Raw genomic sequence first — 11,929 nt, 5'->3', positions numbered from 1 at the left:
AGCCTTCAGACATGGTGTTTCTGAGGGCATCGGCAGGGATGGGAAGAGGAGTTATTCCAGTAAAAAAAAAAAAAGCATTTGAAAAAAAAAGAGCCAATTCACCATACTAGCATCAAAAAGACACCACACAGGTGATAACAGTTTTGCGGCAATGTTGTCACACAGCAAACAAATTGTTCATTGTCTTATGGCAGTCGGACTTGTGTTATCTGCCCCCACACCACATGTACACTTGGAATTCTCTTTTTTACTATGTCGGGGGTTTATCCAGGTTCTCTATTTTGCCTATCACCTTGTCTACCTACTTCTCTAGAATAAAAGTAGCTATCCAGTGGCCACACTGTATTCAAATGCTTGAGAAATTCTTTCCTGAATCTAAGCTTCTGAAAGGTAACTCTTTTGTTGTTGGTCGACAGTCACTCAGTAAAGGGTTTGCATGTTAAGGGGCTTTGTATTTCCCTGGGGGTATCCTGATGGGGTTGTCAACGAGAATCTTGGGGGACGGTCTGCCAGTCATCACGGAGCCTGAAGGAATTCAAGGTGAAGGTTTAACTTTGGCCCCAGCCTCCCACCCTGAGGGGAAGCTGGCACACAGCCGTAGGCTGCTAACTCCCACCGTTTCTCCACTGTCCTCATTCCTCTTCCCAGAAAGAGCATTTTTAGGACCAGAACCGCTCCCCCAGAGCCATGAATGCTCAGAGGTTTCTAATAGCCTTTCCCTGACACAAACTTGCTAATATTCTCTGATCTTTGTTCCTTGAACAAGCATTCCCATACCAAGTTTAAAGTTTAAAGAGCTTCCATTTAAAGTGATAAAGGCACATTTTCTCAAGACCGATTTCACTCAGCTGTGCCTTATGCTTTGTTATTCCCGACTTGACTTTATTATCCTAAGTATATTATTTTAACATTAAGTACACCAGTAACTCGGGGAAACACAATGTTCAAATGTAAAGATCCCAGTTGGATTTAGACTTTGTGGTTTGAAAAGAAAAATTTTCTCATTCCAAAGTAACTTGAACACTCAAAGCCTTTTGTGATAAGCACATGTGGAGATTTGCTTTCTAAAATTCTAAAATGTTCTCTGCTGTTCACAAAGTTTCCAAATGCACATGAATAAAACATCACGATTTCTCATGGAAACTATGCTCAAATGTTGTCCAAACAAGAACAGCCATTTGGAAGTCCTTGAGGTTATGTAAGTCCACAGACTCCCGGCATCAGACTCTGCGGGGACTTTCGGGAAGCCTCTAACCGCTCCCAGTTCTGAGGATTTGAGATGTACCGTGGGAAACGAAATCTCTGCCTTAACCCAACCTTCAATTTATGTAGTCAGGGACACACAAAATACTACAAATTTATAACATATACTGAGTCATCCCTCAGTATCCCATGAGAGATTGGTTCTAGGGTTCCAAGACCCCCTGAGGATTACAAAATCCTCAGATGTTCAAGTCCCCAATATAAAATAACATAGTGTCTGCATATAACCTCTGCACATCCTCCCGTATACTTTAAATCATCTCTAGGTTCCTTGTAATACCTAACACAATGTGCCAGGGAATGCTATGTAAATAATTGTTATACTACATTAAGGAATAATGACAAAGAAAAAAGTCCGTACACGTTCAGTACAGAAGCAATCATCTTTTTTTTTTTTTTCAGATATTCTTGATCCACAGTTGGTTGAATCCACAGATTTGGAACCCACGGGTATGGAAGGCTGACTATACTTTGCATGGTGTTTCTGTTGTGCAAGCTTGAACCTTTGCATTTTATTTTAGGATACTTTCCATACTCACGTTTTAGAGTTTCTCAAATTCGTTCCTTTTTCAGCTCCTCATTGCCTCATTAAGGCTTTGCAAGAGCCTCCCTCTCTCTGACCCCCTTTCTCAGTCCCTCCACCAAACACTACTAGAATTACCTTCTAACGCCCAGGATTGCTCATCATTCTCCCCGCTTCTTGCATCTACATTGCCTAAACAATGAGACTCAGACTTTGCAGGCTGAAACTTGCACTTCTTGCCAAGACAGAGTAACAGGAGGATTTACCCTCCCCACCTAAGCCAATCAAAAAATGGACAGCACATAAGAAATAATGGTTTTCAAAACACTGGAAATCAGGCGAAGAAGAACAGTGACGTCTGAGAGACAGGAAACAATCAGGACGAGCCCTACAATTGCTCCAGTTTAGTTCCTTGAGAGAGTTTCCAGGCTACAGCATGTGTTGGGGATACCAGACAAAGCCTGGCAGACTCCATAAATATTGGGGAGACACAGCTGAGAGTCCAGAGCGAACAAGGCAGCTAGAGTTCACTGGACAAAGCACCAGAGAGAGAACTCTGAAGATTTCCAGAGAGCTCCCTTCATATATTCAGCTGAATATCAACCAGCACATGTGTGTGCAGAAACTTCTTGAGGCTGGGAAAGAACCATCTGAAAGGATTAGAGGTGACAGTGCCCAGTGCTCATACAGGACGAGAACAGGTCTGCCCCTCCTAGGCAGACTGGAAAAACCCCAGCACTCATAGTATATCGGTAAAGTACACAGAAAGGCTTATTAAGGTAATGAGAAATAACCCTGGACTGCGCATGGCTCTGGTCCCATCCCAAAATATCTCAAGAGTAAGGCCAGAAAGGATCAAACTATTTCCATGCAACAGAACAAAGCTCAGTAAAATTTACAGAAGCTGGGTGCGGTGGTGTGTGCCTTTTCAAAATGAAGATCTCATGACATCATTTCCTGCTTCATACCCTCTAACAGGATAAAGGCAAAAGCCTGCACTTGGCCTACAGGTCTCTATGTGGCCCGACCCTGCCAGCCTCTGGGCCCCCTCTCACAGCACACATGCCGGCCCCTGAGACCCAGATGCACAGGCCTCCCTATCCACCCCGCCCCTGAAATCCCTCCTCCTGGCTAGTTCTACTCCGCCTTTGGATTTCAGTTAAATCTCCTCTTCCTCATTGAAGTCACCCCTGAGCTTCTCAATGAGTCAACTCCCCCATTACGATTTCCCAAAGCATCATGTGCCTGTTATTCCACAATGCTTGTCACAATCACAGTTTTGCATTTGCTGCTTGTTTATTTGGTTACTGTTGATCTGTCCCACCCAGGGGTGGGGAACCAGCAGCCCCAAGGCCACATGTGGCCCTCCAGATCCCCAAGTGAGACCCCTCGACCGAATCCAAATCATTTACTAAAGGATTTGTTCTGTAACATTTGGATTCAGTCAAAAGGTGACTAGACCGTCACCTCCTAGGAGCAGACACCCCATCTATTCTTGCATCCCCGGCACCTAGCCCACAGCTGGCCCCTCTGTAGACATTCACTCAGTGAGTGAGAGTATCAGGGTCAGCCTGGCACCCCAGGTATAAAAAGAATGATGTAGGCTATGAAATGTACACTGTTAGCGCTCTCATCCCTCACTGGACAGTTTTCTTTCTCCCCCAAGAAGCTTCCTGCCTGGGTCTGAGGAACCGAAGGCCTGAGGGTGCATCTTCCGATACTAGTCCTCAGGGAGGCCCAATCCCGAATGTATTTTGATCATGACTTCGCTTCACAATTGTCTTTTGCCTCTTACCATTGAATTGATCAAATGCTTGCGGTGCGACCGACGTCTGCCACAGCCCGGCTGACACAGGGCCACTGCGATGCTCCCGGTCCGCTCTGCAGCTAAGTGATTTACAAAGCACGCCCTCTCCGGAGATCGGGATTTACGTACATGAAATTGGACTGATGGAATTACTGACGACTGACAGAGCACAATTGAATCCAAGTGGTCATTCCAAACGAACATAAATGCATTTAGGATTTGGGAAAAGCTGATGCTAGCTTGATTTATGCCTCTCCTGCCTTGGAGACAATGACAAGGGACTGTGATTTATTTAATTATATCATCGTCAAGAAATAATGGAACTCACTATAAGTCCTGAGCCAAACAGATTTCAGGTAAACATTCTCTGCTGTACATTGACCCCAAATCGGCTCTGACCTCCCCAACCCTGACTCCTGGTTCCTGTGAGTTCATCTAGTTCTAACAGCTTTCAGGATTAGGGGTTGGGTTTAAATTAGCTAATTAGCTTCCTTCTGTTGGCATTTGTTTGGTTTTTCCCCCCTACTTGTTATTCCAAGGATTAGGGTGTGTGTTTCTTAGGAACCTCTCATTTTGCTATAACGTCATTTGTATACTTTGCTCCGCAGGAGGGAAGGAAGTAGGATAGGGTGGGATGTGATTTTCCAAACAGAAGAGGCAACAGAATTGCTTTGCATGGTCTGACCTCCCTGCAGCCTGGTCCCCTGGTCTGCTCTTGGGGCCCTGAGAAGGGAAAAGGCAGATGACTCGAGTTTCTCCTGTTCTTCCCTATTCCTAGAGATGTCCTCAGGAGCCCAAAGTTCCATAAAACTTCATTAAAAATCACAACTTCTGGCTACAACCAACCACTGGAAGGAGACAGTTCTCGTGCGTCCCAGAATCCTGCCTTATCCTATGGCAGCAGCCCCGTTTATCACAAGTCCCTGAGCCAACCTCATTTCCGACATCTCTAGGTTCCTTTTTGATATTTATTGCTTTTACATTCATCTCATCTGATTCTCAAAATACTGTGAATTAAGTACCGGAGGTATCATCCTCATGTTAGAGTTATGAAAAATAAGCCCCAGTAATAGACGTCTGTTCTTTCTGCTCGTCCAGCCTCCCTTCCCCTCTCCCTCTGCTATTGGAGTCTCTTCCCCTTGGGAAAGGTCTCATGTCCATTTGATTTTAATGAGGCTGTTAATCATGGGATAGGATGCTGCCGCCACCTAACAGAAAAGAGACAGTGATGACTAAGAAAAACCAGAGTCTGTTTCCCAGAAATTTGAATCAAGCAGAGAACACCAAGGCAGAGGCTGTTGGAACCAAGGGACAGCCCACAGTGTCTGCTGCTCAGAGCCCTGGAGTGGCCTGCCTGGGTGATCAAATCTGCTTTTCTTCTATGACACTCCTACTCTCCTAATAATTCTTTCATTTCTTACTTAAGTCAATCCATTAGTTTCTGCTGCTTTCAACCATAGAACAGCAATAGGTTTGCAATTTGCCCAAGCTCTCGGTTTTGAACACAGGTCCCCTGACTTAATTTGATGTTCTTTGTGCTGTGCCATGGAGTAGGATATAAGTAATATTAACATGTTACACAGCACAGAGAAGAGGGTGGTAGGAACAATACAATAAATACAAAGCTCATTCATCATCTAGAGCAGTGGTTCTTAACTAGGGGCAATTTTTCCTCTCAAGGGACATGTGGCAGTATTTGGAAACATTTTTGGTTGTCACAACTGGTGAGGAAGGGGGACATGCTCTTGGCATCCAGTGGTTAGAAGCCAGGGATGCTGCTGAACATCCCACAATGCACAGGACAGACCCTGCCAACAAAGAATTATTTGTCCCAAAGTGTCAATAGTAACAAAGTTTAGAAATCTAGAAAATGGGGTTATGTACCGCATTATTTAGGATAACAACAGGCAGTGATCCAAATAATAAAAATTAAAAAAAAAAAAAACACTTCAAATTCTCAATGGCTTGACACTTAACAAGGATTTGTGACTTACTGTTGCAAAGTCTTCTGTGGCCGGGTGATTTCTCCTTCCTGTAGGGACTCAGCAATGCAGGCTGTTTCCAGGTGGTTACGGTAGGGGACAGGAGAGCTAGAGATGGCATGCTGGCTTTTAAGTGCTCCAGCCCTGAGGTGACACCTATCACTTCCACACGTGACTTAACTGCCAGGGGGCTGGGACACATGGGGTGGGGAGTGGTGGGCAACGCAGTGGATACTGAAGAGTAAATGACTCTGCCATGCCACCCGTGTAGTCCAGCACTGCCATCTCATTAAGAGCAGAAATATATCTGCACAATGCATTACCAAGTCACATGTCTAATTATCTGAATATATTCTATGCAGTGCATTACTAAGTTATCTCCTGGGGCCTAGGGATTTCTGTTTTTAATTTTTTAACTTCAAAGCATTAATCTGCTGTAGCAATCCTACCGCAGCCAATAATACTTATCCCTAAATAAATGTCATTAATGCCTGTTTTGCTATGTGGTGATTGGACTATGAACTGTGGTGGACAGGCCACAGCCAAGCTAAACTCTGCTGATTCAAAGGGCATTTCCTTCTAAGGAGCACAGAGTCATGTAAACGAAATTATATCTGTCTAATGCAGAGCGTTTATAAGTGAGACCAATAGATTTTCATTGTAAATAATTAGCTAGACTAATTTATACAGAGATTTCATATTCAAGAATCTTTAGATATGCATGAGGTCAAGTTTCTCAGTCACTTGGGGCAGTGTTTCTTAACCATCATGCAGAGTCGCTCCAGAAGCCTTTTCCAAGTATAAATGTCCCTCCAAATTTTTTTTTTTTTTTTTTGAGACAGAGTCTCGCTCTATCACACAGGTTATCGTGCAGTGGCATCAGCCCAGCTCACAGCAACCTTAAACTCCTGGGCTCAAGTGATTCTCCTGCCTCAGCCTCCTGAGTAGCTGGGACTATAGGCACATGCCACAATGCCGGGCTAATTTTTTCTATTTTTAGTAGATACGGGGTCTCACTCTTGTTCAGGCTGGTCTCCAACTCCTGACCTCAAGCAATCCTCCTGCTTCAGCCTCCCAGAGTGCTGGGATTACAGGTGTGAGCCACCGTTTCCAGCCCCCTCCAAATTTCTACTCCAATAGGGCATACTCACTAAGATCATTATGGTGACCAGTAAAGAATCTGATGCTGGATAATTTGAGAAAGAAAAGGGGAAGGGTTTCTAGAAGGATACTGGGGAGCTTACCAAATCAAAGGTGGGACTGAGTAACCAGAGCTTAGGAAGGGCAGAGCCTGGAGCAACTCCAGGAAATGCAGCAGCTGCGGTTCTAGGACCTTCTCCTAAGGTCCTCCTGTGAGCTTCAGGGTGACTCGGCTTCATCACCCCCACCGGTTTGCAAATCTCCATGTAAGTTCACATTTCCCAAGTGTTGCAGGAATAGCCGGGCTAAGAAGGGTATCTCTGCCCGGGCATCAATCAGCTCTGGGGGTGTGTCTTTCATTAGGTTGTGTAACCTTGGGCAAGCTACTTGACCTCTCTATGCCTCAGTTTACTCACCTATGAAATGGAGGCAATCATAATATCTGCCCCTGGAGGAATTGTCATGGGTGGGTCTTGAAGTTCTAGGTGGAGTCTAATACTGTTCGGATCTAGAACATGAGTAATTTGGAAACTCTCCCCAGGTGCTTGTAATCAGATTTACTGAGCAGTTACAATGGGCCACGTGCTATATAAAGCCTCTTATCTGCATTATCCCACTTAGTCCTCAAAAGAGACCTAGGAGGCAGGTACCTACAATGCCTGACACCCTATGACAAGTGCTCTGTAAATGTCAAATTAACTAATGGACTAACGAATGAATGATGGCGCCACTGCCAACCACTTCAGCCAAGAATGCAGGGGGCGATCTGCTCAGGTGCTGGCCCCCCACCCCTTAGCCCAGTGCTCCATTGGAGACCCCAGACCCTGCACACGCCCAGCGCCTGCTGGTGGGGGGAGTAGACCTTGCTCCGCTTGTGGGATGCCACGCTAGTTGGCGCCCCTTAAAGGGACCAAAGGCCCATTTCTTTCTAACCTTTGGCCCATGTTTCAAGACAGCATTACATATGAAAGTACAGGACTGCTGGTTTGTCTTCAGCTTCTTGTGGAATTTCTTGGATTGGCTCCAACCGTGATTCTACTTCCACTTTTTGTGACTTTGGGCAAATTATCATCTCTCCCTTAGCTTCAGTTTTACAATATGTGAAAGCGGGATAACAACAATAAATAACTCAGCAGTTGTAGTGTGGTCCTGTGAGCAAATACATGGGAAACAGCATAATTCTTGACACACAGCAGAGGTTTGTTCAATCAACATCTGCTAATAATAGCATTTACTAACCCTGACTATTGATGATGATACCACAGCTGGTAAAGCAAACAGATGAAAGAGCACTCATCCCAAAGCAGTAGTATATCTATTTCTTGATATTTTCTTTCCTTAAGATTTGCCCCTTTTCCTCATACATAGGACATGAATCTGGAACCAGATGGCCTGAGTTTAAACCCAGATTTACCACTTGCTAGCTGTGCTACCTGGGGCAAGTTTCTTAACCTCTCCATACTTCAGTTTTCTCATCTGTAAATTAGTACTTAACTGAGAGTTATTGTAAGGATTAACTGAACTAGTATTTGTAAGACAGAATGGAAGCTATACACGGTAAGTACTGTTCAAGTTTGTGAAATGAATGAAACAGAATGCAGGGGGGATTTCTGCTCAGTTATATGTCCCGTTGACTTCCAGACATTATTTCTTGGTAACAATGCCAGTTAGACAAGGTTTCCTCCATTGTATTTCTGGGCTCACCATTTGATCAGTTTTCAAATTTAGATTGCAGAAGACTTCTATAACCATGCTATATTCATCATCCCGGCCTGTCCAACTTGATGGGAAGTGGCATAATGGGATCTTGTATGAATCTAAATATCTTCAAATGCTTTGATCGTTGGGAACTACCAGAGTCCAGCTGTTTCCTGGCCTCAGTACAAAGAAGTGACACCTATTCCTAATTGGCTTTGAGTCTGTGAGTCTTAGGGCACAGATGACAAAAGGGCTTTGAGAGCCAGCAGATGGTACCTGGTAAACAGGCCCTTCAAGAGGAGCAACAGCTGCAGAAGGATAGTGACATGCCCCAGAGCAAGTTGTCTTGCATATGAATTGTTGCATTTCTGATCAAATTTCCCCAAGGCTTACCAGAAGGAAGATTTTATAAAGCGTCTCTACAGAAGATGCTGCGGAGAGGAAAACCGTCAAGTGAACGCTTTCACCTTCTTTTGACTTTCCATCCTTAAGGGACCTCAGACAGCTGACCAGCCAGAAAGAGAGGAGTTTACTTCACACCTCCCTCACCCTGAGCCCAGGTGTCATGGCCATCGTGAGACTTGCATTTCAGCCACAGCCTTGACTTTGCTTTTAGCTGGATATGAGGCTGTTTTCAGGCCAGCCTTCTAGACCAGGAGGAATCAGATCACTTCATTTGTTTTCCAAGATTTCTAAAACAATCCTCCATTCAACGCACAAGCCAGTGAAGCCAATTTCCTTTGCGAAAACCTAACCGACGACGTTTCATCTCATCTTCTGGGTCCTGATTAATCAGAATTAAGATGTTTCCTTTTCCTAAGGCCTGGTAGACTCCAGCAATACACTGGTGATGTTGTTTTCAAAGTTTCATTTTGTTTGTTCACTTAAATTGTAAAGTTACCTGCAGCAGCTTAATGTTTGACAATTTCATCTCATTTCTTAAAAGGTGACAAATAGTTTCAGCTTAGGAAAACTGAGTATAAAGCCACCACAGTCCTCCCATTGTCAACTCAGCATCACACATTCCTCTTTTTAACCATATTTAACTTCCAAATAAAGACAATAGCAAAATCACGCTTCCACCTCCCATGTGCCATCCCTAAAGAAGATACACAGACCCTTTGTCCACCTTTGGGTCATATTCATTCCTCGTCTAGCTGGGTCACACTCCCCTTTTGAATAACTATAACTTAAATACTGAGATATACAGTTAACTACTATTAATATATCTTACATAAGATGGTAGGGGAATGGTAAGGAGGGGAAGAAAACAGTTAATACATACACAGATATAGGCCTATCAAAATGAGGAAGAAATGCTCATAACTATTACAGTTTCTGCAACTAATCTCGTGGTCATGCTGATACAACTATCTTCTTCCACTACCCATTCCACATGCCTTTGCCTTCAGCAACCAAGTCATGATTCCTTGGCTGGTGAGGCGATCCAAGCCTTCAACTCTAAAGGGTCTGGGCCATTGGAAGTCCTGTCTGACTTGTGTCACTGTGGTTTTCCCCCAGCCTATCCCAGGATATGGGAATACTAGCAGGTACTGCTCCTCATCCCCACTGCACAGGAGCAACCACGGATGGCATCAGTCGGTGCCATGAATGCAGAAACTCTGTCCCTTGCCTGCTGATACACTGGCAGGAAGAGCTCAAAGTGGCCAGCTGGCAGCCTCAGCTTCCAACTCGATTGAACAACATCTGTGTCTCCTGGTGGAAGTATTTGTCCCCTGGGAACTAAGACCTCTAGACCAGCAGACCCAAGGTCTGAGATGGGAAGCAAAATTTCACTGTTGGTTCACCAGGTTTAATAGTGAGAGAGGCGCTCTCATATTCACTCCTTGGTTCCCAACCAATAAACCTTGGCGGGGGGGGGGGGGGGGGGGGGGGCGGGGAGGCAGCACCTTGTATTGGTGGCTGATTTAAAGCATATGACCCCAGCTCTGCAAGGTGTGTTCACTTAGCCATCACAGTAGCTGGTTCTTCAAAAAGGCAATTCAGCATCTCTCAGGTCAGCTGCTTCAGGGTGATGGGGATATAATCAAACCAGCGAATTCCATGCACATGAATCTCTTGACACACTTTATTTTCTCAAGCCCAATCTCATATATACGACTTATACATCCCATCAAATGATAATGGAATGCTGCTATGCACACCCAGCCTCGTGGCTTAGCAGGTCAGATGATACCCAGCTTGTGACAGTCATATGGTTCCTTGGTGGCCCGTGGGCAAGCACTTGTAGATACCTGTAATAAAGAACAACTTCCACCCCAAGTTACCCAATGCACTTGCAACCAACCAACTAGACCATTAAATTCCTTATTTTTACTAAAATACTCCACGGCAGCAACTACTCGGTCACCTACAAAACCATAAAAGCAAGTGAAAAAGTATACAGAAGGCTGTTGACTTTGCATCTGGTGATGGGACTGAAGTCACTACAGGGTTGCAACAATGGAAGAAAGAAAAGCTGGACATGAAGAGGAAGAGATTAAGGACAAGACACAACCTGCAAAGCAACCTAGAACACACAAGAACAAACACACAGGAACCCACAGCACAAACCGACGTGTGTATATGTCACTCACCACAGTAACCTGACAGTGCAGTCACTGGCTGCTGTCCCTTGCCACAGAGTTGCACATGCACCTGCCCCAGGACCTGCAGAAGTCAGCGGAGGTCATCTGGTGGGAGCCGAAGGAGCTGTGTGCTCACCTGCTGCCTTGAGCCAAGCAAGTGAGCCAGCAGCACGGTGAGGGGCTCCTGGTCACCCCCTACACTGACCTTCAAAGCACAAGGGCTGCCGCTTCACCTCTGCTTCTACATCTTGTGCAAATTCCTCTTAAGGCCAGCTCTAACCCAGAACCAGACATGGCAGGGAATTCTGGGGAATTAAGTTCTGCCTAAGCTGACACAATATAAAGCCGACACAAGGACAGAAATCATTTCCTAGATTGCTGGAAATCTCTGGGAACAATTTTTCAGGAATAAGTTTCCTCTTTGATGGCACTTTTCCTTTGACACTCATACTAAATTGACTGTAATTATGTTTTATTAACAGTATAACATTTACTGCACATTTACTATGTGACAGATATTAGCCAGCTACTTCACATCTATAATTCTCACAGTCATCCCATGAAGTGCCTCCATTATATCCCCATTTTACAGATGAGGAAATTAAAGCCCAGGAAGAGATTAAACAGCTTCCCAAGACTGCACAGAGAGGAAGAGGCTGCTCCGGCACCCGGGCAGAGTCAGTCGGTTCAGTGCCCTTTCTCTCAGCCACTAAGTTGTAATACTGTTAACTTCAAACAAGACCCAAATGTTGATAAAGATCTTAATCATTCAAAAATGAACGGCATAGAACCGCTCTATAAATTTGGTTTTAAAGAAAAAGGAACATGATGGACACGCTTGAACTCTGACTCAGAGGTGGAGGGCAAGGGCAATATACGTAACCTAAACTTTTGTACCCCCAAAATATGCTGAAATAAAAAAAAAGAA

The sequence above is a fragment of the Eulemur rufifrons genome, chromosome 28 (genome assembly GCF_041146395.1).
Source record: "Eulemur rufifrons isolate Redbay chromosome 28, OSU_ERuf_1, whole genome shotgun sequence".
In the NCBI taxonomy this organism is placed as follows: Eukaryota; Metazoa; Chordata; class Mammalia; order Primates; family Lemuridae; genus Eulemur; species Eulemur rufifrons.
Note: the sequence above shows the minus strand (reverse complement) of the source record.